Genomic DNA, 24,294 nt, shown 5'->3' with positions numbered 1-24,294 from the left:
GAAGTTATCTGTGGTGTATTTCGTAACACACCTGGCAGAGTCTGGGACACACCCTTAAACATGTAAATATTTCTACATGTATGAATAGTCACACAGCATAAGATTATTACAGACTATAAATAGCTTGCATCCCTTCAGATCAGGTTTTGTCACCAAATTAATTTGTGCCAAACATAATGGAAAAAAAATACTATTTTTTCAGAGCCTTTAGACTTCAGAATTATGAATAAGTAACTGTGGACATGAATATACCTCTTCTGGTCCTGGTTACAAACATTGATAAACTCTTCAAAACTATGCTGACTATAAGTCATTACAAGTTAAAATAATAATTAAAAAAAGTCTCAGAGCATTAAAATCTCAAAGGAGAATGTGGCAACTGATCTAAGAGAAAAAACTATCAAGTTACTTGGAAAAAGAGAAATGCGAAATCTTTACTCACCCAAACCTTTAGATCTCAGAAAGCAACATGGTGGAAAGCAAATACTGATAGACAGCAAACTTCATCTCTACAAGTCAAAAAGTTTTAAGAAATGTCAATTTTAAATCTATTTGTCCCCAACCTTCTTCTAACCCTGTGTCAGCAGCTTAATGACTCTCACATACACCAGCAGTCCTACTAACTGCCCTTGAACATGAACTTGAGTTAGCGAGCCCCATGCAATTCTTGTCAAGATCCCAGACTAAGGCTAGCGGTAAATAAAATGCATTTGCCCTTGAGCTTCATGACTTCTTACACTGACATTTATTCAGAATTAGAAAAAGTCTTCAAGAAGTTCGACACCCAAGAGCACTCACATGAAACCAAAAAGAGTTCTTTTTAAGGGGAAAAGTAATACACTAAATTGCTTACTATGTCTAAATTTTCACAGAGAAGTCACCAAAACTGGTGCATTTGTTCAATAGCTGGCAATCATGATAAATGCATAGAGAAGTTAATCTGATGAAATGCTGAATCGACAGCAGAAGAGGGAGAGAGAATACTTAAGAGACTAGGTAAATACTGCAGTGCAAACGTTCGCTCAGAGAATCTGTGAAACAAAATTGGTTTTCTGCATGCATGCCATTGGTCAAATGGTGTCTTCTTTTTGATCCGTATGCCAGAAGTGATTGCAGGAAGGAGAGGGGCAGAGGGAAAGGAAGAGCCTGTATCATCTGTCTGCAGGGGATGCCGATACTATCGCTGAGACTTGCCTCAACACAGCTCCAGTTGCCCAAAAAGCAATGCAGGCGGGTTTCATTAAGATGACCACCAGGTGGGCAGAGCGGTTCACAAGAGGGAAGAAATACTCTCATAGAAAGACTGGGGACAGCCCACCCAGGAATGAAGGCACCCTTGTGATAATGCCTCCTTTTCCCTTTGAGTGCATCATGATCGCCTAAAACCACAGGTCCATTTTGTAACCCCTCCTTCCCTCTCAGGTCAGCAGATCATCTTGTATTTGAAACCACGTGGGAGTAACGGAACCTCCCCATTTGAGAACTGCATATGACACAATCCCTGCCTGTCACCAGCACATATGTGGCATCTATCCCAGAAAACCTACAATGAGGATGCCAGGTCTCGTGGACCACCCAGCAAGTCCATTTTTAAGCTCTAAATTGTTGCTCAAGTGTTAGCAATCAGCACCATCGAGGTACCCAAGGATGGACTTGACGAGTCATTAAAAAAAAACAAAAAAAAACCCTTGACCTAAATATTTCCAAATCTAGTCATTTCTATATTGTGGAATGTTTTTCTTTGCAGTCAGTGAACTACTGAATTTTACTAATGAGATAAGTGTGTCCGAATTCTCTCCTGGCCCCATATGATGAACATATGATGGAGTCTGGAAATTGCAATCATTCTTTTATTTTAAAGATTTTTTTTTTAATTGGGGAATTGGGGGAAGGGGAACAGACAAGTTGCTGTCCTTTTGTTCTTCAGTCTAGTTGTGGAGGACGTTGCTTCACTGGCCCAAGTTGGCACCATCAGTGTGCTCTTCCTGGGCGAGGCAGATCAGTCGCAGGCTTCTGGACGGCCACTCATGGCGGCTGCTGGCTGCTCACGCTGGCTGCTGGCCGCTCACGCTGGCTGCTGGCGACACATGGTAGCCCATGGCAACCCACTTCAGCAGGGGCTGCCGCCTATGCCATCGCTGGCAACTGACGGCAGCCTAGCTCCAGGTTGAGCTGTTGTTCAGCATCTTAGCTGTGGAGGGCAGTGTCACTGGCCCTCATATGTGGGATCCGAACCCGGGGCCCTCTGGCATCCCAAGCCAGTTCTTAACCATCGCGCCACTCGGCTAGTCCTACAATCATTCTTTATGAACAAAGAATTCCCAGGGAGTGCCAATGATGATGTATGCAGCAACCCTCTACTCCTTTAACAAAGGCTTATTGATGGGGTTCTATGATAGGATCTGGGTGAATAAGACATAGCATCCTTACCCTCAATGGAACACATATCAAATAATTATAATGTCATGTAATGAACAGGAGAGTAGGGAGGGAAATAGAAAAAGAGCAGCAACATACTTCATTCATTCGCCCAACAGTATTATATTTACTAAGAATCTAATATGTGCCAGGCACTGTGCTGGCACTGCAAGCCTTGCCCTCATGGAGTTTACCAAAGAAATAATTTTCATCACCATATGGAGAGAGGGGTGGTGTTTAGGGACTCCTCTCAGAGGAGAAGATCCTTGAGCTGGATTTTATAACTCAAACAAGGAGAGCATCATAAGCCATGATGCATGTGAACATCCGAAACAGCATACATGGAGCTCATGCAGGGAGACAATATTCGATAAGGTTAATGAAGTAATTTCTCTCTACCATAGGTTAGCATTATCATAGTATTAACTATAGGTCAACATTGTCACTGCCTTGAGTTAATCACATGGAAATAGATTCTGCTTTGTTCTGATGTCATCCCATGCATTAATCCAATCCCTATGTACACATATATACTCTCTCTCATACACATGCACTTACACACAGAATATCATTTTTAAAGGAAGGAGACATTCTATGAAAACAACACTGAAACATAATTTCTTGGACAAACTCTAAGAACCTCAAAGCAGCTTGGTTGTCCTCCCAAACAACATACGCAGTAACAGTCCAAACACAGCCATACGTCTGCGAACGAACGCGCCGCCATGATTTCCCCAGAATCTAGCTCAGGGAGAGGACGACAGCAGCTTCCTATCCAATAACGCTTGGATCCTTCAGCCTCCATGGGTGCTCTTTGACATCACACTAATTGTTATGAATTTATGATAGGAATGGTCAAGATAATTGAGCTTTCTCAATTTACCATGCCATTTTATTGAAAACTAGACTATGTCAGTAATTTTAAAAATAGTGGATGGCCCAAGTAAGATTGACTGAGTAGCCGCTAAAATAGCCAGGAAATGGATTTCACTGGTAAACCAACTGAGGATGGGTCCTTTGAAACCTCAAATTTTATCAGGGTTGTAAATGTGAAATTATCTGCCCATGGTGACAACAAACTAAACAATGAAAGTCATTAGAAAGTGTAAGAGTGATAGGAAGGCTTTTAAACCTTGTTTTGCTGCAGTCAGAGACAACTGTCATGGTTTTTCAGAGCCCCATATGGCTCCCAAATTCTGAGTAGGCTTATTAAGCTCATGCAAAAGATATAGAGGAGAGGATTTTGAATTACAAAGATTAATCAGTAATTGGTACTTCCTTCTTCTCCAGCCTTCTACGGACTACTAATGAGCACAGCCACCCTTTACAGATAAAAGTTGAAAAAAATAAAATTTCCAGGTTTCACATCATGGCTGTTTACATTTCAAATTTAAACAAACTTATCATGGGCTTTTTCATTTATGAGAAAGTAGATAAAAGGACAGCACTGTCAGCGCTGATAAATAGCCTGCTTTTATCTCAAGCCTTTCTTTCGGAGCTGGTGACCACAGCAGATATAACTACCTTTGTATAATTTTACATTTTTCATACTTCCAGATTAATTCCACAAATGCTTTGGATTTCAATTGCACAATTTCTCATTTTGCAATCCCACCCCCTGATAATGGAGAAATGTGAGAAGGCTTTCCATGCTCCCTTGCCACTCAGTAAAGCCCCTGAAAAGATCATTTTGCGGAACAGATCCTTGTCTTAGTAGAAGAACCTGAGAAGGAGAACTCAGACCATTTCTCTTGCTCTCGTTACAACCACACCAGCCAATATGTGATTTATGACATAGCTGATCTCTATGAATGACGTCCCTGAAGCAAAGGTTTTCCATTAGCTGGTTGGACTGTGAGGCTCCACTTGGCTCTCCTCCAGCACATATATAATTTTAAAACACCCAAAGAATAATGACCATGGACGCACTGGAGGGTTGGAGACCAAGAGGCTGTGGATTTAAAGAAAGAAAGAGAGCGAAACATTCAAATAATGACCTCTCACTCACATAATGAAAACCAGAGTCACCTCCGGATTTCCAAACTGGTATTGTTTCACTGGTACCATCGCCTTGGGGCTCCTGTGTGTAATGTTTCTTTTTAAAATAGCGCACACAGGAAAGCAAAAGAAATACAAACACTGCCGCTAGAGTCTCCCTTCCATTTAAAACTTGTGCTTAATCCCACATGCTTGCAGCCAAATAACCTTCAGGGTGATCTCGTTCTGTAACTACTCCTTCTATAACAACAACTTTTGCGTTTACAAAAAGAAAAGCCACACGTTCTCAGGTGCTGAGTGTTGCTCTTTCTTTAACTCCCCCACCCTAAATTCTTTGGCCTTGCGGCCTCAGGGCTCCAGTGTCTAATTCTTCACAGCCAATAGCTTGGTCTGGCCAGGGAGAAAAGTGGCCTTTCTTATCTGATTTTCTGAACAATGCAACATATTATATCAGCAGCTCCTAGCGAAGTTCTCTGCAGGCCTTGGAGCCCAGTGTTAAACCTTGTGGAGGGTAGCTGTAATCCAAGAAAGGCCTTGGGAAAATTCTCCTTTGGCTGAAACTAAGAAGCACTTGGCAATTTTTACAGCGATAGCAAATACAACATTTAAAATAGTTTTTTAAGGTTATTATTTCTCTGTTTTCATGGGATAAATTTCATGTACTTATCTCCTATTGTAGAGAGCACTGCCCATTGAGTTCTCTGTGGCGACAGATGAAATACAAATTCAAGTTTGGGTCCTGTGTGGTTTCTCCTGTATTTTTGTAGGTGCACTCGGTGGGTTTGGCCACTCTTGAGTTGTACACCGTTTTCAGATGTGTCCCTGTGGAGGTCTATCATGATTTCAAATCAGGCAGCATTGCTGAGGGTGGGTAGCCCAATGTCTAGCAGAAAATACCACTGTCAGAACGTGAGAGTTAATTTGTCAGGGACGCATAACAGTTTTGGAGAGGATCCTGGAAATATAATGAGCCTCAATCTGGAAAACCACAAAAGTATCCCCCTCCATTCCTGGCAGATGAATTCCAAACTCTATGCAGTCTTAATTACCCCATAACTAAAAACTGTAGGTTTCACAAATTTGTAAGATTTGTGGGCCAACCCAAAAACTTCATGATGCATTTGTAGATGTTCATTCATCACTCATAATTTCTTCCTCATTTCCCTGGATGGTCCTGCTTTTTTTTTTTGCTTTTTTTCTAAGATTTTTAGTAAAAATATAGCTAATAGACAACATTATATTAGTTTCAGGTGTATGCCACAGTTATTCAACATTTATATACTTAAAGACGTGATCACTATAAGTCCAGCAACCATCTGACATTGTACTATGCTATCACAATATTATGGAGTACCGTATTTGCCGGCGTATAAGACGACTTGGCGTATAAGACGACCCCCTAACATTTCCACTCAAAATACAGAGTTTGTTATATGGTAGGCTGTGTGCGATTTTGCGAGTGTGGTAAAATCGCATAACAGCAAAATCGCATAACAGCCGAGCATACACCCAGCAGCGCTGCTGATGCCTGAACGGTATGTGGAATGAAGTGGGCGGGCATCGGGAGGCCACTATGGCACGGGGCAAGCACTATGGGCAGTCTATCTGAAGTGTACCTGGCGTATAAGACGACCCCCCACTTGGAGGCATATTTTTCAGGGCCAAAAAATCGTCTTATACGCCGGCAAATACGGTATATTACCTACGCTATACATTACATCAAGTGTACAGCATAGTGATTAGACATTTATATAATTTAAGAAATGATTCCCCTGACTAGTCTAGTACCCACCTGACACTATACTTAGTTATTACCTTATTATTGATTATATTCCCTCTGCTTTACTTTATATCCCATTGACTGTTTTGTAACTTCCAATTTGTATTTCTTAATGCCTTCACCTTTTTCACCCTGTCCTCAATCCACCTCCCTAATAGATCTAGTTCCCATCTGACACCATACATACTTATTACAATATTATTGACTATATTCCTTTTGCTATACCCTACATCCCCATGATTACTCTGTAATTACCAATTCATACTTCTTAATTCCTTCCCCTTTTTCACCCACCCCCAAACCGCTCCCATCTGGCAACCATCAAAATGTTCTCTGCATCTATGAATTTGTTTCCTTTTAATTTGTTTTTTTTATTTTGTTCTTTAGATTCCATTTATAAAGGAAGTCATGTGACATTTGTCTTTCACTGTCTGATGTATTACACTCAGAAAAATACCCGCTAGGTTCATTCATGTTGTTGCAGATGGCAAAATGTCATTAGTTCTAATGGCTGAGTAATATTCCATTGTATGTATGTACTACCTCCTCTTTATCCATTCATCCACTCAGAGACACCCAGGCTGCCTCCACATTCTTGGCCATTATAAACAATGCTGCAATGAATGTATGGATGAACACGTCTCCTCAAAGTAGAATCTTGGGTCTCTTTAGATAAATACCCAGAAGTGGGATTACTGGATCCTTCTTTGTTTCTTCTAGTAGTCTTTGTTTTAAAGTCTATTTTGTCTGGTATAAGTATTGCTATCTGAGGTTTTTTTCCCCATTTTCATGAAATATCTTTTTTCCATCCCTTGACTTTCAGTCTGAATGTGTCTTTCGATCTAAAGTGAGTCTCTTGTAGGCAGCATATGTTAGGGTTTTGTTTTCTTATCCATTCAGCCACCCTACATTTTTCAATTGGAGCATTTAATCTGATTATATTTAAAGTAATTGTTGATAGATATGTAGTTATTGCCATTTTATTATTCATATTTCTTATCTTTTTTCACCTTAAAGAAGCTTCTCTAACATTCATTGTAATACTGGTTTGGTGGGGATGAACTCCTTCAGCTTTTTCTTGTCTGGAAAGCTCTTTATCTGTCCTTCTGTTTTAAATGATAGCTTAGCTGGGTAGAGTAATATTGATTTTAGGTCCTTGCCTTTCATCACTTTGAATATTTAGTGCCAATCCGTTCTGGTCTGGAAAGTTTCTGTTGAGAAATCAGTTGATTGTATTATGGGCACTCCCTTGTAGGAAACTAACTGCTTTTCTCTTGCTGCTTTTAAGATTCTCTCTTTATCTTTAACATTTGGCATTTTAATTATGGTGTGTCTTGGTGTGGGCCTCTTTGGGTTTATCTTGTTTGAGACTCTCTATAATTCCTGGGCTTAAATATCCATTTCCTTTGCCAGGTTAGGGATGTTTTCTGTCATTATTTCCTTAAATAGGTTTTCAATCCCTTGCTCTCTCTCTTCTCCTTCTGGTACGCCTATGATGCAAATGTTGCTGTGCTTGATGTTGTCCCAGAGGCCCCTTAAACTGTCCTCATTTTATTGGATTCTTTTTTTCTTTTTGCTGTTCCAATTGGGTGTTTTCTGCTATCTTCTCTTCCAAATTGCTGATTCAATCCTCTGCTTCATCTAATTTACTGTTGATTCCCTCTAATGTATTCTTCATTTCAGTTATTGTATTCTTTATTTCTGACTGGTTCTTTACTATGTTTTCTATCTCCATTTTTATATTTCCTGTCTCTTTATTGAAGTTCTCCCTGAGATCATTGAGCATCCTTATAACCAGTGTTTTGAAAGTTGCTTGTCTCCATTTTTAGTTCTTTTCCTGAAGCTTTGTTCTGTTCTTTTACTTGGGACATGTTTCTTTGTCTCCCCATTTTAGCTGCCTCCCTGAGTTTGTTTCTATATAGTTGATAGGCCTGCTATGTCTCCCAGTCTTAGTAGAGTGGCCTTATGTAGTAGGTGTCCTGTGGGGCTCAGTGGTTTAGTCTCCCTGGTCACTAGAGCCAGCTGCTCCAGGTGTGTCCCTTGTGGGGGTTGTGTGTGTCCTCCTCTTATAGCTGAGACTTGGTTGCTGTTTGCACATCAATGAGAGGAATTGACCCTTGGGCTCATTTTTTCTGAGGACTGGCTGTGACTATAGTGAAGGGGCTATTGTGAAGGGGCTGACCCTATGGAGCAAGATTCACTTTAGCAGACTTTGGTGTCTGCCCAATGTGCCCTTTGGGTGTGTTGTCTTGAAGGCAATTGGGTGATGCGCCAGCTTGGTTCAAAGCTGACCACTGGGCCTGCCAGCCCCAGGACTTCCTGGGAGGGGATCTGCTGCAGGCCAAGTTCAGCCACAGCCTGTGCCCTGCCTGGGGCCGCCTGGCATGAGCCACAGAGCAATCCACAGATGGCTGCCACCTGTGCTGTGCTTGGAGATGCCTTGAGAGGACAAGCTGTGAACCAAAGATGGCTGCCGTTAGTGCCTGGCTTAGGGCTGCTCAGCCAGAGGCACGGGACATGCTGAAGCCAGACACTGCTTGTTTGGGTCTTGTGAACCTTTGAGAGACTTTAGTAAAGTCTCCAGTAGAAGCCAAGTCAGTCCATTTGTATGAAAAAGTCACTGGAAGCAGCTTGGTTGTGTCTGAAAGTTGGGTGGGGCATGGTCTCAGTATCACCAGGGCCAGGTGAATGAACTTCATTTGCCAGCTTCATGGAGACTCAGATATGGCAGCTGCCTGCATCTGCATGCAGGGATTGAGGAGCACTCAACAAGAAAACAACGGCTTCCACTAGCTAGTCCATCTAAGAGAAAGCTGCCCCTCCAGTCCTCACCCTGAGGCCAGACAACTCAATTCCTCCCATATGTCCCTGGCACCTTGCAAGCTGTTGTCCCAACACTGGAGCTCAGAGTGAATGAGTTCGTCAGTGAGTAAGTCCATGTGCAAGCCCTATACGAGGAACACCTGGGACTGCAGCTGCCCTCTGTCTCACTCAGCAACAATTTCCGCTGGTTTTCACAACCAGAAATTATGGGGACTTCTCTCCCCAGCACTGGAACCATGGGCTAGGGAGCCTCATGTGGCACTGGGAACCCTCGCTCCAGTGGGGGTGGGGACCTCCACAGTTGAGATATCCCTTCTAAATTTTAATGGTCACACATGGTTATGGGACCGGCCCGTTCCATGTCTCTGCCCCTCCCACCAGTCTTGAGGTGGCTTCTTCTGTATGTCCTTAGTTGTACGGTTTCATCCACTTCAGGTAGACCTCAGGTGATTCTCATTGATGGTTTTTCTGTAGTTTAGTTGTAATTTTGGTGTGGTTGTGAGAGAAGGTAAGCACAGCATTTAGCTATTCCTCCATCCTGACCAGAAAAGCTGGATGACCCTGCTTTGTGCATCATTTCTAATGGTAAGTTTTGTTTCTGTTAGAATCCAGACCCTCTCGTGTAAATGATGACTGATTATCAGCAAGTCACTTGAAAACTGTTTCAAAACTACCAGTAAGCCCTTCAATATATGTGGTTCAATAATTTCAAAAAGGCCACTTAAGAGAAATGTGTTGGGATGCTTTATGATCTTTGTTTCTGGTAGGATATCACAAAAACAAGAGGTTTGTAGGTATTTTGTTTTGTTGTTAATGCCCAAATACATTGTTTCTATATGTCCAGTAATGGGCTAGAAATACAAATAGCTAAATTTTTAAAACATTAAGTTTCATTTTAGCAATGTTCCAACATTGGTTGAAAGAAGGATTACAATTAGAAATTTCACATTTCAGTTCATCTATTCCATGGGAACACCTTCTGGTCCCATTGCTGTATATAACTTAAATAAATAAATACATAAATAAATTTCTTTTTTGTTAGGGTTGCAATGGGTCTAATACATATGGACCATGTGGTAAAAGAGCTCTAGATATTGATTTTATTCCAAAATATCATTTGTATATGAATAAATTTGAACCTGCTTAAAGGTAACACCAAGCAGCTAATTTCGGTAGGATTTATGCACATCGGAACACCTAACCCTCCAGAAAACTACTTTTAGCCACCATCCTTCTGACTTAGTAGATTCAGAATAAGAGTAGAGCTTCTTGCAGCCTTTCCCAGCTCTCCTAAAACCTCGCCCACCTCTCCAACCTCAAAGCTGAGAGGACTGTCAAACGATAGCCCTAATGCAGTTCATCCATCCTCAGCTTCCTTACTAAAAAAATTCCAGATGTACCTGAATTTACCTTGGTGCAGCATTTGGGATGTCTCCAAGGGGCTTTCTAAAATAACATTAATGTCTACAGCAGCACTCCACTTGGCATTAGAAGTCTGTGGTAGCAGAACTTCAATATGGTCCTGTACTAAAACGAAGTCCCACCCTACAGACCCAAACACAGAAACATTGACCAATACATGCTGTAGATACAAAGAGAAAGGGTGGCCTTTAACTTTTTATAACATGGTCAGGTCTTATCACATTAACTAGTTGTTAGGTTAGGATTTAACAGTCCAGAATTAGCTTCCTGGTTCTGCTATTGATTTTCTGTTCATGTTTGGAAGAATCACTTTATTTCTGTGTTAGAAGGTATGACAACAACCATGGTTAAGGAGTCAAGCTCTTTAGAACTATTACCATTTTTCATATTTTACATGGTGAGCTGGTTTTCATAGAAAAGATAGAAAAGATTAGATAGATAGATAGATAGATAGATAGATAGATAGATAGATAGATAGACAGACAGATAGATAGATAGATAATAGATTTGGTCAAAGAGTATCCAGCATCAATACCTTCTCATTAAAGTTTCTTGTATTCCTGAAATTCTCACTCACTTGGTTCTTTATTTAGCTTTAGGAGACACATTAGCTTCAAGGCACAGGACAAAACAGCAATGGAGCCACATTTATCAAAAATATTGAGTGCTGCATCTGCCCTCAATTTTTATCAAAATCACTCTAAATCCTGCCAGTCTGGCCAACTTAAATGTGTAAAAGAATAGAAATATTCTACTGATGTTGGAGTAAGAAGAAGAAAGATGTTTGACCCAGCCAATAAAATTGAAATGCTATAGGAGAAAGCCAAGGGGATAAATAATCCATCTGAATTAGGATTCAGACAAGACTTCATGGCCTAGATTTTTTTCTCAGTTCTAGTTACTGGGACCAAAGATGAGGGTATTTATTGATGGCATCCAAAAGTCTTCTCTTTGCCAAACACAATATTTTTTCCAATGTGGTGGTAGTGAAATATGTCTTTTGTACTGATTTCTAAAATTCCCTAGCCAGATTTTTTTTTTCTGGAAAAATATAGCAGAGCAAATACCATTGATAATCAGAAGTTGTCAGCATTTTAGGGAAATAATTTTCATAAAACACAACTAAATTTTTGTATGTGCTGCCTCAGTGTTTTCTTTTTGACAGAGCGGTTAGATCTGACTATAGAAAAGCACAATTAATGGGCTGAAGATATTAAATATTCTAAAGATGTCAAAAATGTTTGATCATATAGGTCATATCACTACTATTTCCGAATAAAGAACATTTTTTTGTTTTTTAGTGGCATACCTGGGAGTGTGGAGTAATGAGCAAGAAGGGGTAAGGACTGTTACATACAATTTGTATCGATCAGAGTTTGCATGAGCTCGTGACACCAGGGGGATTGGTTTCCACAGCAGACTTGAGCACTTCGTCTCTGAAAGTGTAATAGGCAGCAGCCTCTGAGCCCTTTCTCTGTCTGACCAAGGAGGGTTACAGTCCCAAGCGAGAGTCTAACAGCTCTGCCTGGGCCCCGTTTGCAGCTTGCATGTGGTCCAGCTGCACACTGATCCCTCAAGAGCTGGAAAGTTGTAAGTGTTCTGAACATTCAATCCAGTGGACGCTTATGGATGGTCTTCCATCAATGACAGTTGGCGATATAACAAACTATCACAGTTCCTGCCCTTAAGGCACCCACCACCCATGGAGGGAAAGCCAAGGTGTAAAAGGCATTTGATTCAAATGAACAAGTGTCTCTTGAAGTCCCACTCATGGGCCCTCGCATTTTAGGCACGGAAGATAGAACAGTGAAGAAGACAGCCGGAAGACCATGCTTTCATGGAACTTATATTCCATACTCATCCTATCCAGCAGGACTTTCTGCATCTCTGCTGTCCAGTACAGCAACCACTAGCCATGTGTGGCTATTGAGTACTTGATGTGTGGCTAGTATGAATAAAGAACAGGCTTTTACATTTTATTGAATTTTAATTAGTTTAAATTTGAACAGTCACCTGTGGCTAGTGACTACCATATTGTACAGAGGAGTTCTAGAGGAATGCTAATTGAACGTGCAATGGTGATGCAATGTTTTGTGTTTGTGCTAATAGGGTAGCCACTGATCATATATGGTTAGTGACACCTGAAATGTGGCTATTGTGACTCGGGAACTGGATATTAAATTTCATTAACTTTGGATAAATTTTAATTTAAATGAACACGTGGCTAGTGACAGCTGTATTAGACAGCACAGTTCTAGAAACTTGCTTCTCAAAGTTTGGTCTCTGGATACTTAGGATGTTAAAAATTCAGAATCTACATTTTAACAGCATCCTCAGAATAAAGTATGAGAAGCACTTGTCTATAGAGACAGACAAATAATAAAATGAAATAAATGAATTATATGCATGTATATATGTGTGTGCATCTGTGTGTGTATATATGGATGAGGATGAGAAGTTCTATGGTGCCGAATATAACAGGGAAGGGGGATAGGAAGTGTAATGTGGAGAGGTTTTAATATTTAAAAGAATAGTTAGAAAAGTCTCCACTGAAAAGGTGACATTGGAGAAAAGGCCCGAAGAGGGGAGGGAACAGGCAAGGTATCCAGATTGGAATAACATTCTCGGAAGATGGAGCCGTGAATGCAAAGGCCCTGAGGCAGGTGCAAAGACCCTGCTAGTTTGTTCCAGGAGCTGCAAGGAGGGCAGCATGGCTGGGCCAAAGAAAGTAGGACACAGCGGTGGAAGAGGGGGTCAAGGAGTAATGGGGGCAGCTGTGGGACACTTGAGCCATTGCAAGGAATTTGGCTTTTACTCCAAGTAAGACTAGAGGATTTTTAAACAGAAGGATTTTATATGATTTGACTTGGATTTTAAAGTGCAGCCTCTGACTTTATGCGCAAATAGACTTAAGTGACAAGAGGGGACAAGTGGGGAGAGTAGCTAGAAAACTATTACAACAATCTAAGTGAAAGATGAGAGTAGTTTCCACCAGGGTTTGGAGGTGGGAGCACTGAGAAGTGGTCAGATTCTGGGCATGTTCTGAAGATAACACCTGAAAGGATTTGCTTACGGATTGGTTGTAGATTGAAAGGCAGAGAGAGCAACTGAAGATCACTCCAAGCTAACTGAAACATGCTCTAGATTTATTGGGAGGAGCTACAAAATAAAGTCAGACATTATTCCCTGTGTTGTCTACATGACAAAAACTACAAAGCTCTGTCCTGTTTATGAGGGGAAGTCCAATCATCTGTCCACATTGGCCATTTGCGTGGATAATATATAAAATGGCTATCGTCAACCCTCCGTCAATCTACTTTCTTCCATATGGACACCTTAGTCTTTCTCAATCTTTCTATAAGAGGCTATGGAAATTCATCTTCAACCAGATTTCCTTCCAACCAAACTTCTTCATAGAAATTCTGGAGTAACCACTGTCTATTAGTTCTCTTTCCAAGGAAATTTCTGGAAAGTAACACAGCGACTACTTAACACCCCCATCTACCAACCTTCTTTGGATTCTGATGAATACTGCATTTAGCAGGTCCACTCTGGCCGTCTCTTCAGTGGTTTCTCCTGGTTATAATGCTCTTTCCATAATTCAGTTACTGTGAGCCATGAGTCACCAAAGACTTAGTTAATCTTTTAACTTATTCAACCAATCTTACTGAGCACCAACTGTGTGCCAAGTACTTTCTTAGGGGCTGAAAATATGAACAAAACAGGCAATTCCCCTACCCTTGTGAAACTTACTTTGCTTAAAGAAAGACAAACAATGAAGAGATAAAACAGAATGTGATATCATATAGTGACAACGACCATGAAGAAAGTTAAAGTAAATTAAAGTAAAGCAAATGCTCTAGGAAATGGGGTGCTACTTTATATAGATGGGTTAGGGAAAGCTCTGAGATGACATTTCAGCAGGAGAGAAGATGTAATACATTGTAGCAATGTTGACAATCTGCAATTGAATGTTGTTATTAGTTTCCTGTTACAGATTACAAATCACCCCAAAATTTGGCAACTTAAAGCAACAGACATTCATTATCTCACAGTTTCTATGGGTCACAGAACTGTGTCACAAACTCTTTATCTCACAGAACTCGGGAGCAGTTTAGCTGAGTGGTTCTGGCTCAGGGTCTCTCAGAAGATATCAGCCCGGGCTGTAGTCATCTGAAGGCTTGACAGGCTGGAGAACCCACTTTCAACTTCATTCAGAGACTTCTGGCAGGAAGCCCTGCCACGTGGGCCTCTCCATGGGGCTGCTCGTGACATGGCAGCTGGTTTCCCCTAGAGCGAGTGATCCAAGAAAAAGGATAAGAGATAGCAAGCAGGAAGCCTTGTGTCTTTAATGGCCTTGCTTTCGGGTGCATAGCATCACTTCTGCTGTATCCTATTAGTCGCACAGACTGACCCTGATACAATGTTGGAGGGAACTACAAAAGCTGTGAATTCCATGAGTCTGGGATCATTGGAGGGCCATCTTGGAGGCTGGCTACATCAAATACATAGAATCCCATTCTTGAGAGCCACTCAGCTCTTATTCAGTCATATCATTGACCACTTCTTCTGATTCATCTCTCTCAGGAGCCAAGAGAAGTAAGAAGAAAGAGATGGAGGAGGTGGTGGGGATTGAGGAGGAGGAGGAAGAGAAGAAGGAGGAAGAGACAAGAAATAAAATGCAAAGAAAAAAAGAGAAATTTCTCCATTTTCTTTGGAAAAGCCATTTCAGTTTTGCCAGCCTCTAAACCCAGATCATCTCTAGCCATGCCATTGCATGTCCAAAGACTCATTAATGGGCTTTCCTGGAATGTGGTAGCTTACTCAGTATCGCAACATTCCTTTCTCCCGCAAAGAGTCACTCCAAATATCACAAGGAGAAAGGGAATTTTATGAATATATGAATTATATGAATATGCCCAGTGTTCCCCTTATAGCATTAAAGTTTGCTATAAGTCCATTGTTATTATAAATAATTACTTTCATTAAATCTATTTGAAGACATTGTCTAGTTTATGATCCACTAACCCTTGTTCACCATCTGACACTCTTAATTCGCTCAAGTCTTGGCAAAATGTCTCACAGAATAAATTTCTTCTTGGGTTTAGTTCCAGGGGAAAAATTTACTCTCCAGGTAAGCTCGCCTGCTTTCTTTCAACAGTCCATGAAGATCACATAGCTCAGGATATTTGTCTGTCTTCTTCTGTTTCCAGGAAACCCAGAAAATAATTAAGGATCAAATAATCTGTAGCTCTTTCCAGGTAACTGGTAACATCTATTTGTTCTCCAAATTTCATATGATTACTTTTATTCTCTTTTTCCATTATGTTTAAAGTTATGTACCATCTCCAATCATTTTATAGTAGGCAGGATTTTATTCCAAAGAAATAGTAAATTATGACACCTTCATCCACGAGCAAATGATTCTTGACTCAAGCTCCAAAGCTTAGGTCCATATACACAAGCACCATCACTCAGTTCCAGAGGCATGCTGAAAATGAGGGACTCTTAGCTGATCCCTCCAGCATCCTGAGAAAGATGCAATCTTTAATATGAGTTCTTTCTTGAAAATTATGGAGACAGTAGATGATTCAGATTTGTCCTTTTTCTAAGTCAGTGTGATGCTATTTGTTATGTCTGAATTTCGGTCTCTTTATCCCCACCCACCCCACCCCCATTAGCAAAATTCATATGTTGAAGTCCTAACCCCCAGTAACTCAAAATGTAACTGTATTTGGTGATAAGGTCTTTACAGATGTGATTAAGTTGAAATAACTTCATTAGGCTGGGCCCTAATGCAATGTGACATGTATCCTTATCAGAATAAGAAATTTGAACATAGATACATACAAACAAAAAACCATGTGAAGACACAGGTTGAAGATAGTCATCTATAAGCCAAGGAGAAAGGCCTCAGCAAAAACAAACCCATGAACAACTTGATCTTATACTTCTAACATCCAGAACTGTGAGAAAATATGTTTCTGTTGTTTAAGCCACCCAATCTGTGGCAATTTGCATGACAGTCCTAGTAAACTAACACACTATTACATCTTCCCACAGGAGAGTGAAAACTGAAGACTTCATATTTTCATAAACAGGGTCAAACCGTAATTGGCCACCATTTGGTTTGAAGATATGAAATCATATAGCAGCTGAACACAGGGACTAGAATGCCAGAAGCCATTCATGCTTACAGGTATCAGCTGCATCTCAAGTGAATTTCTGGATGTATCTAAAGCACAGTCAGTCTGACCAATAGCTCACTCCTCCGAAGTCTACTGAGGTAAGGTAATGCTAATGAGGAGGAAGGGGTATCAAAGAAAAAAATTGTTTCCTGGAAGGCCCAAAGGTTGTGCTTCTCCACTTGGTTCTGAAGTACCACAGTTGGTCATGTCCTTTATGGCTCAAACCCACCAATTTTCATCTTCTGTTCTTCTTTGGAAATTGCTTAAAATCACTACGTGTGTTAAACATGCAGACTGGTAGGGGGACATTATCCTGGGATCTGGGGAAGACCTGAATGTGGGCATCACAGGTCAATATTCACATTAAAATCCCACTGACACATCCCGTTTGCCTTCCCACGGAGAGACAGAAGAGTACTTCTTGGCCCAGAGGATTTTGAAGTCGCCCAGGTCCGCTAAAATCATGGCTGGATAACATTTCCAGCAACTGCCTTGATCTTACGATCTATTGGGTTGTCGGAAAAGCCATGACACATTTTTGCAACGAAAAACGTAGAAAAAAATACGTCACGGCTTTTCCGACAACCCAATAGTAAAGTGAGGATTGTCGATGGAGAGAGTGGGGAGAGTTGATGAGTGGAAATTCAGAAGTAAGAAAATGTTGTCCCTTGTAGATAAGCTAAAAGGCATACAGACATTTCCTTTCCTTCCCCTCTTCCTTTTCTTTTTTAAACTACTGTAGTGTTTCCTTTTCATAAAGGGGATATAAATATTTATGCATCCAAAGAAGGTGTTGCTAATGACACTGAGTTTCCTTTATCCTCTTCAGAATCTGGTGCAGACAAAGCTATTCCAGATATTTCCATGCTGTTACACCAGTGGCCAACCTTGATAAATAAGTGCCTAGATCCATTTTCTTCTGATCTCTGCTAAATGTACACGGTGATGTTTTCCCACTAGACATCAGTTGAACCTATCCAGAGAAGGAAGCAAGCCTTTCAATGAAGAAAGTGGGATGTTTAACTGCTGATTCAAGTACACAGGTGCCAGATGTATATACATTTAAAGTATTGATGGATGGTGTGCCCCTTGATAAGTGTTTGTTAGGATAGCAGGGCTGATAAGTATAGTTCATCAGCTACCATTTTTGGGGTGGAGGTTTCAGGAAGTATGAACGGTGGCTATGAAAATGCCATCACTGTCGTTATCACTCATCCCCTATACCTATACTGCCTCCTGTAACTGCTTCCTTTTTGTTGGGATAAAGAAGCAGTGGCCAAAGTGAGTTGTTCACTGCCATCTCCTGAGATGGCTTGGAGTCATGGAAACATCAATAAGCTTGGAATAAAAAAATACCAGACCCATGGCTTATCAGCTGTGTAACCTGGGACAAGTTTATTAATCTTTCCTCAATGGCTTCATCTCTCCCATTTGGAAATTTTCATTTGATTCTAAGGTAATCTATAATCTATATCTCTGAAAAACCAAGATGCTATTGTTTTAAAAAAAATCCTTCAGTTTAATTTTAAGATGCCTATAGCTCGAGAATGGGCTTTGGTGCTTAATTGTATGTTTTGGTAAGTGGTAATTCTTCACCTACTGAGTAAGCGATTAGCTAGGCTTGGTACAGCTTTGAAAATACAGAGTTAACTTAGTATTTTGGGATTTAGCTTGTAAAACTACCAACATGTTTCAAATTTTGTCTTCTTTTCCATGTTATTAACATATCACATTTCTACTCAAAGAAGCTGGCTCCTGAGTGGGCACAGTTATTGGGGGCTTTGTGGCAGAGGATGAGTAGGCTAGGCACCACGCGTCTTGGTGTTCTCAGCCCTGAAAAACTGTTCCTTGGGTTCTTTTCTGTTCTGTTTCATTTTGGCCTATGAGGGGGAAAACCTGGAGAGCAGTATCATGATAGTGATGGCAAAACCCAGGGGAGAGGGAAGTAGCTGTGACTGAGCAGTCTGGGAAACACTGATAGAGGTTCTAACCACTGCTGGTGGCTCTGGCCACGTTCAGCAGTGAGGACAAAAGTGACCCACCAGCCGCACTGAGGGGCTATGCTCAGCCAGCAGCCCTGGGCGCTTGAGCGGCCCCAGTGGTGGTGAACAGGTAAGTGGAGCAGGCCACAGCCATATGTGGAAGAGGGGACCAAAACCAACGAGAGCTTGTGGAGGAGATGGTGGACACCCATGACTCAGTGGGTGTCAGACAGAAAGGGGAGCCCGGGATCGCGGGTTTTGGTCACTTGTCCTTGAATGGCCTAGAAGAGCATGTGTGATTTGGGTTGTCCAAGTTAGCCACTGAGAACGACTATTCAAACAACTGGTGTAAACCAACAGAAGGACACAAGAGCAGGTCTTCATTATTATCACAACCACACTTTTCTCACACTGAACTTTCCTGATTATTTTTCTTACACCACAGGTACCTAATACAATAAAACCCCCTTACCAACAGTACTGCAAACAATGTAATGTCGCTTCATGGTGACAATCCAGGAGGAATTTTAAGATTTGAACTTTCATCTGTTTCAGTCTAGATAAATGAACATTTATTTTCTTTCACAGGATTCTATCATATGTTCAGTGCAGAATAAACCTAAATTCTAATTTAAAGAGTGTAAGCAAACATCTCTGAAGACTCACAAGACGGTGCAGCCTACACACTTGAAATAGTCTTCCAGGAGATCCAGTCAACCAGGAGCTTTAGTCCCCACAGGAATGCAGAACTTTCTAGCCATCAGTGGCACTGACTTGGAAATTGAAATTTATGAAAAGTGTTCCATTAGGAGTAAAATATGAAGTGTATTCCCTTAGAGTGAGCTGTAACATTGAGAAATGGACTTACATACATAAAACTATGCTATACCTGAGTGTGATCCTAGGGACAAAGATGTTTATATATCAGAGAACACAAGCTTTTTGCCACATTAAGTTGTATCCTAGCTTTCGTGAGAAGCTCTCTTTGTACTTCTGGAAGCAGGTACGGCCTCAGACCTTCTCCCTACGGGGCCCAGGAGTTCCTCGTGAAAAGTCTGCAGCCCCTTCCCAGGTCCCTGCAAATCAGGGAAGGTGGCCATTTTTCAGGCCCAGGTTTCCCAAGTTAGATCATGCTTCCACTGCTGATTAAGCTGGATGACCTCATTGCAGGCACTTAATCTTAGTTGCCTGATCTTGAAAGTAAGAATAACAGCACCTACCACGTGGGATTGTTGAGAGAATTAATTAAATGAATACAGGTAAATCAGAAGAGCACTCAAGTGATTCCTCACAGAAAAAGTAGATCCGCCCCAAACTTGCTTTGTCACGACCTAAAAAACACACTGTAGATATATTCATCTTCTTTTCAATTCCACTTGACCAGTCCCCTTTAGAAACCAGGGGTTCTCAAACTTTAGATTGTATCACAATCACCTGGAGAGTTGTTAAAACACACATTGGTGGGCCCCATCCCCAGATGTTCTGATTTTGGTGGGGCCTGAGAAATTGCATCCCTATCAAGTTTCAAGGGAATTCTGTCATTGCTGGCCTGGGTACTACACTGAGAGCCATTGTTATAGGCCACTGACCTTATTAAACACTCTCTCTGTTAAGCAAACTTCTTTGTTCTAAATAGGACAAGATCAGGTTTAAAGTACATTAATCTATTTATGACTCATTTAAAATAACATCAGAATTTATAAGCCAAAGTATACTTTCCAAGAATATTTGGTAAGTTGAAGTCTATTAATGGGAAATTCAAGAAAGAAAACAGAGAATAGAGGACATGGGTAGAAATGTGATTCTTATGGGCATCACCCAATCTTGTTCAACTTTGGGCATCAATTATGACTTGTTTTATGTCTATTGTTTTTATTCACAAAACCAAAATGAAATGCTGGGACTCACTATGTTTTTAGAATTATGAGGCTGTAGAGCAGATGATACAATCAAGGACCTGAAGACCTTTTCTTCACTTTCTGCTAAGTGCCAGCTGCAAAGATTCTGAGATCACAGGGAGAAAGAAATCTCATCCTCTTGATGGAAAATGAAAATCCCCATAGCATTTACGAGACTTGGAGAGGAAGTGGCTGTTCACATCATGATATGGAGAAGTACGTGGGGCAAGGACCCAAAATTCTGAGCCTGCTTTCCATCATGTTACACACAGAGAAGGGACACAGACATGCCAGAGATAGTCTATATTGGATACAGATGTCCCCAAATGAGCAAGTTTATGCTGTTAAACTACCACAGCAACACCAGCTGCTTATGAAATCATGAGGAGAGAGAGGTGAGGAGGGTTACATGTTCAGACATATATTTACAATAATTTTACAAACCTCGTTATTTCCAAAGAAGAACAAGATGAAAGCAGCCTGCTTATAAAACCAGACTTGCCAATTAGATCTACCATCTCCCACTCCCTTGAACACCATTTCTACAAAATATATGCACTAAATGAAGAATTGAGGCAATTATCCAGAGCGTCCAAGAAAAAAAGCCCACTTTGATTCAATTAAGTGTCTGCTTTTTAGTAGGCAGACTTAACTTACATAAATGAAATTGAATCTCATCTCCTTATCATACAGGATGGATTCAGACTTCATGTTTCAAAATGACATCTGGCTACCAGTTCCCGGAGGAACCTCCCCCAGCTTCCTCTAACATTTTACTTCACTTTCTGATCTTCCTGGCTAAAGATCAATCCATCAGTCAGTCAATGAACGAATTAATAATGAATCACAAGGCTCTGAAAAGTAGAGCTGATGGGCAAATGTTTCCAGAATTTAAGGGAATTTTCAATGACTATACAATTGATGGAAATTTACATGTTGCTTGATTCTGACTCAGAAAGTTAAGGATGGTACCAATCAGAATATTGGACCATAGTTTCTCATCTACATGGAAATACAAAATTATGCGTGATTTTGAAAATGTGGTAGTGCCTTTATACTTAAATTCATTGGAGACTGAAACTCCCATGAAACTTTTGAGCAAGAAAGAAACTTGAAGGAAAACATCATGGGAGGAAAGGTAACCTAAGTAATGTATTATACTTTGGATGCAGTCACAGAGACAGCCCAGAAAGCATTCTGAACAGTTTCAGATGGATGAGAAATAAATCAAAATTTAAATCTAACATATAGTTTACATAACATAACATAACACAAAATAACTTATGCGAACATAACAACATAACTATAAAACTTTCTACAAAGTAACCCAGACCATGTCTGTTTGATTCATCTTATCTCATTCTCTCTAATAGTAGAGGTAAAAGATATAAAAGCTTAGCTAAGGTTTCCTTTCCACAGCATTTGTTCCAAATCTAGAATTGATGCAACATGGGCATGAAAGTTGATCCTGGAGTGCTTCTCTCAGGTTTAACTCATTTAGTTACAGAAAAAGTGTTTTTTATAATCACCCCACAGCCATGGTTGATGGCACCTGAAATAAAAACTGTTTTTATTTTGTACCTACCCTTGCCAACTATGGTTAAAGTCTTGCATGTCTGAGACACTGAATTAGAAGTACTAAAAGTTTTATTTGTTTTCTTTAGTCTTAAAATTATAGGTGCATAGACAATATAATGCCCAATTGCATTGCAACTTACTTAAGTCATAATTTTTGGCCTCTTTAAAATTCATGTTGAAGGCAGCAGTGAATGGATATTTTTAATTAGGAAAATGTAATAAATCCACTCAGGAACTGATACTAGATGTTACTGAATAGTTCTTTACAAAATTTCTCAGATGAGATCTATAAATGTCCCCTTATTAATGCTTAAGCATCAATATGCACAGTATATTTCAACTGTTTCTTAGAAGCATAGAAAATGGCTATAATACACTCAAAATATTAACAGCTGTATATTTTCAGTCTTGAGTATAAATTTCATAAGTGTTTTTAATTTTTCTATAATGTATAATTTTTAAGTCTGAATAACATGTATAATTTTAAGTCAGAAAAAATAAACTTTAAAAATTTATTATATACAATGTTATATACTTTAACACAACCACATAAAAATTCAAAGCAAAAGATTAGAAAAACATTAAATCAAAGTGTTAACAGTATTTATCTCTAAGATGTAGAAATATAGAAAATTTATTTTCTTATTTTTGCCAAATTTTAGACATTTTAATAATAATCATGCTTTAGGCCTATAAGGGACTAATGAAAGAAACATTAACATATTTTAATGATGATTTATCTTTGAAGAATAACTGTATGAAAGAATTTCACTGAGTGGTTTTATGACACAATTATAATAAAAATCATACTCATAATAACAAGAAATAACATTTATGTGCCAAGCACTATCTAAGAATGTACATTCTTTGTCATATTTTATCTCTAAAACAACCTTATGAGATATATTATTATGATAACCATTTTGCAGATGAGAATCCTAAAGCTAAAAGGGAGTAAAAAGGTGTAATTTGTCCAACATCTAACAAGGTCAACATTTACACCAAAATCTCTGGTCTAAAAGCAAAAGAATAAAGATGAAAATAGAATATATGGAAAAGCTCTCTCCCACCCAGGTCGGAACCTGTTTACTTGCACCAGGTTAACTTCCAGAGGAGAAAGGCCCTCTTCCAGACACACTCCAACTCATGAACATCTAACTTTTATACTTTCATATGGTCTTTACCTGCATAACAACTCCCCATTTGAATTACCTATATACTTGGCAACCCTAGATAACCCCCCTTTTTTTTTCACTGTTTTTGTAATATCCATGGGGTGGGGGGAGAGAAAAGAGGGAAAGCAGAGAGGAGAGGAGACCTAGTTTCAATACCTCGTTCTGCCATTTACTAAGAGTGTGACTCTGGACAGTGTCCTCATTTGCAAAGTGTAGGTGATAATGCCCATCTCTTGGATTGGCTGTGGAAAAAAACAAGATGTATGTAAAAAGCATCATACATCGTTCATGCTCAATACATGGGGGTTTTAAACATTTTTCCAAATTTCAGAATCAGTAAAGTAATTTTTAAAGTCATAAAACTTCATAATAATTTGGAGCAAACACATTAATTAAATGGCATGGGTTCGAGGAAGAAAGGGATGCTTGAGGTAGGTGTATTTCTAGCTTTCTAATGATGACATCAAAAAGCAAAACCACTCCTTCTCATACATTGGAAAAAGCGTTGTCCCTGGCCAAGAGTGAACAGAGGACACCTTGGACTGTTCATGTGTGTACTCTAATGCAACAGGGAGCCAAGATGGCGGCTTTATGTCCACTTCATCACCACCCTCTTCAAATGTATGCTTCAGCTTCCTAGGAACACACCCCAGAGACATGAGTACAGTAGATACCATTTTTATAGTGTCCAGAAGGCCAAGCATCCGAGAGGTGTGAATATTACTACCAGGCAGTAAAACTTCAGAGGAAAGCTACAGTTCTCAATCGCCATGTCATCTGTCAGCTCCCTGGGGCTACTGCCTTTCGGTTCCTGCAGATCTAAGGCTGAGTCACAACAAACTGTGGGAAAGAGGGGGAGTCCAGGATGAGGCTTATTGATCTTGAAGTGCTATACCTTCTATGCTCTTATCCTCCCTGTCCCCATCTTTTCTGTGTGGAATCATGATAACAATGAAAGACATAAAGTAGAAAAGGACCTCTCCACTATATAACTCACTGTACCTCACAGGCATGATTGTCTTCCCAAAACCC

This window comes from Hipposideros armiger, unplaced genomic scaffold (assembly GCF_001890085.2).
Source record: "Hipposideros armiger isolate ML-2016 unplaced genomic scaffold, ASM189008v1 scaffold_98, whole genome shotgun sequence".
NCBI lineage: Eukaryota > Metazoa > Chordata > Mammalia > Chiroptera > Hipposideridae > Hipposideros > Hipposideros armiger.
The sequence above is the reverse complement of the archived record's forward strand: the minus strand, read 5'-3'. Positions refer to the sequence as shown.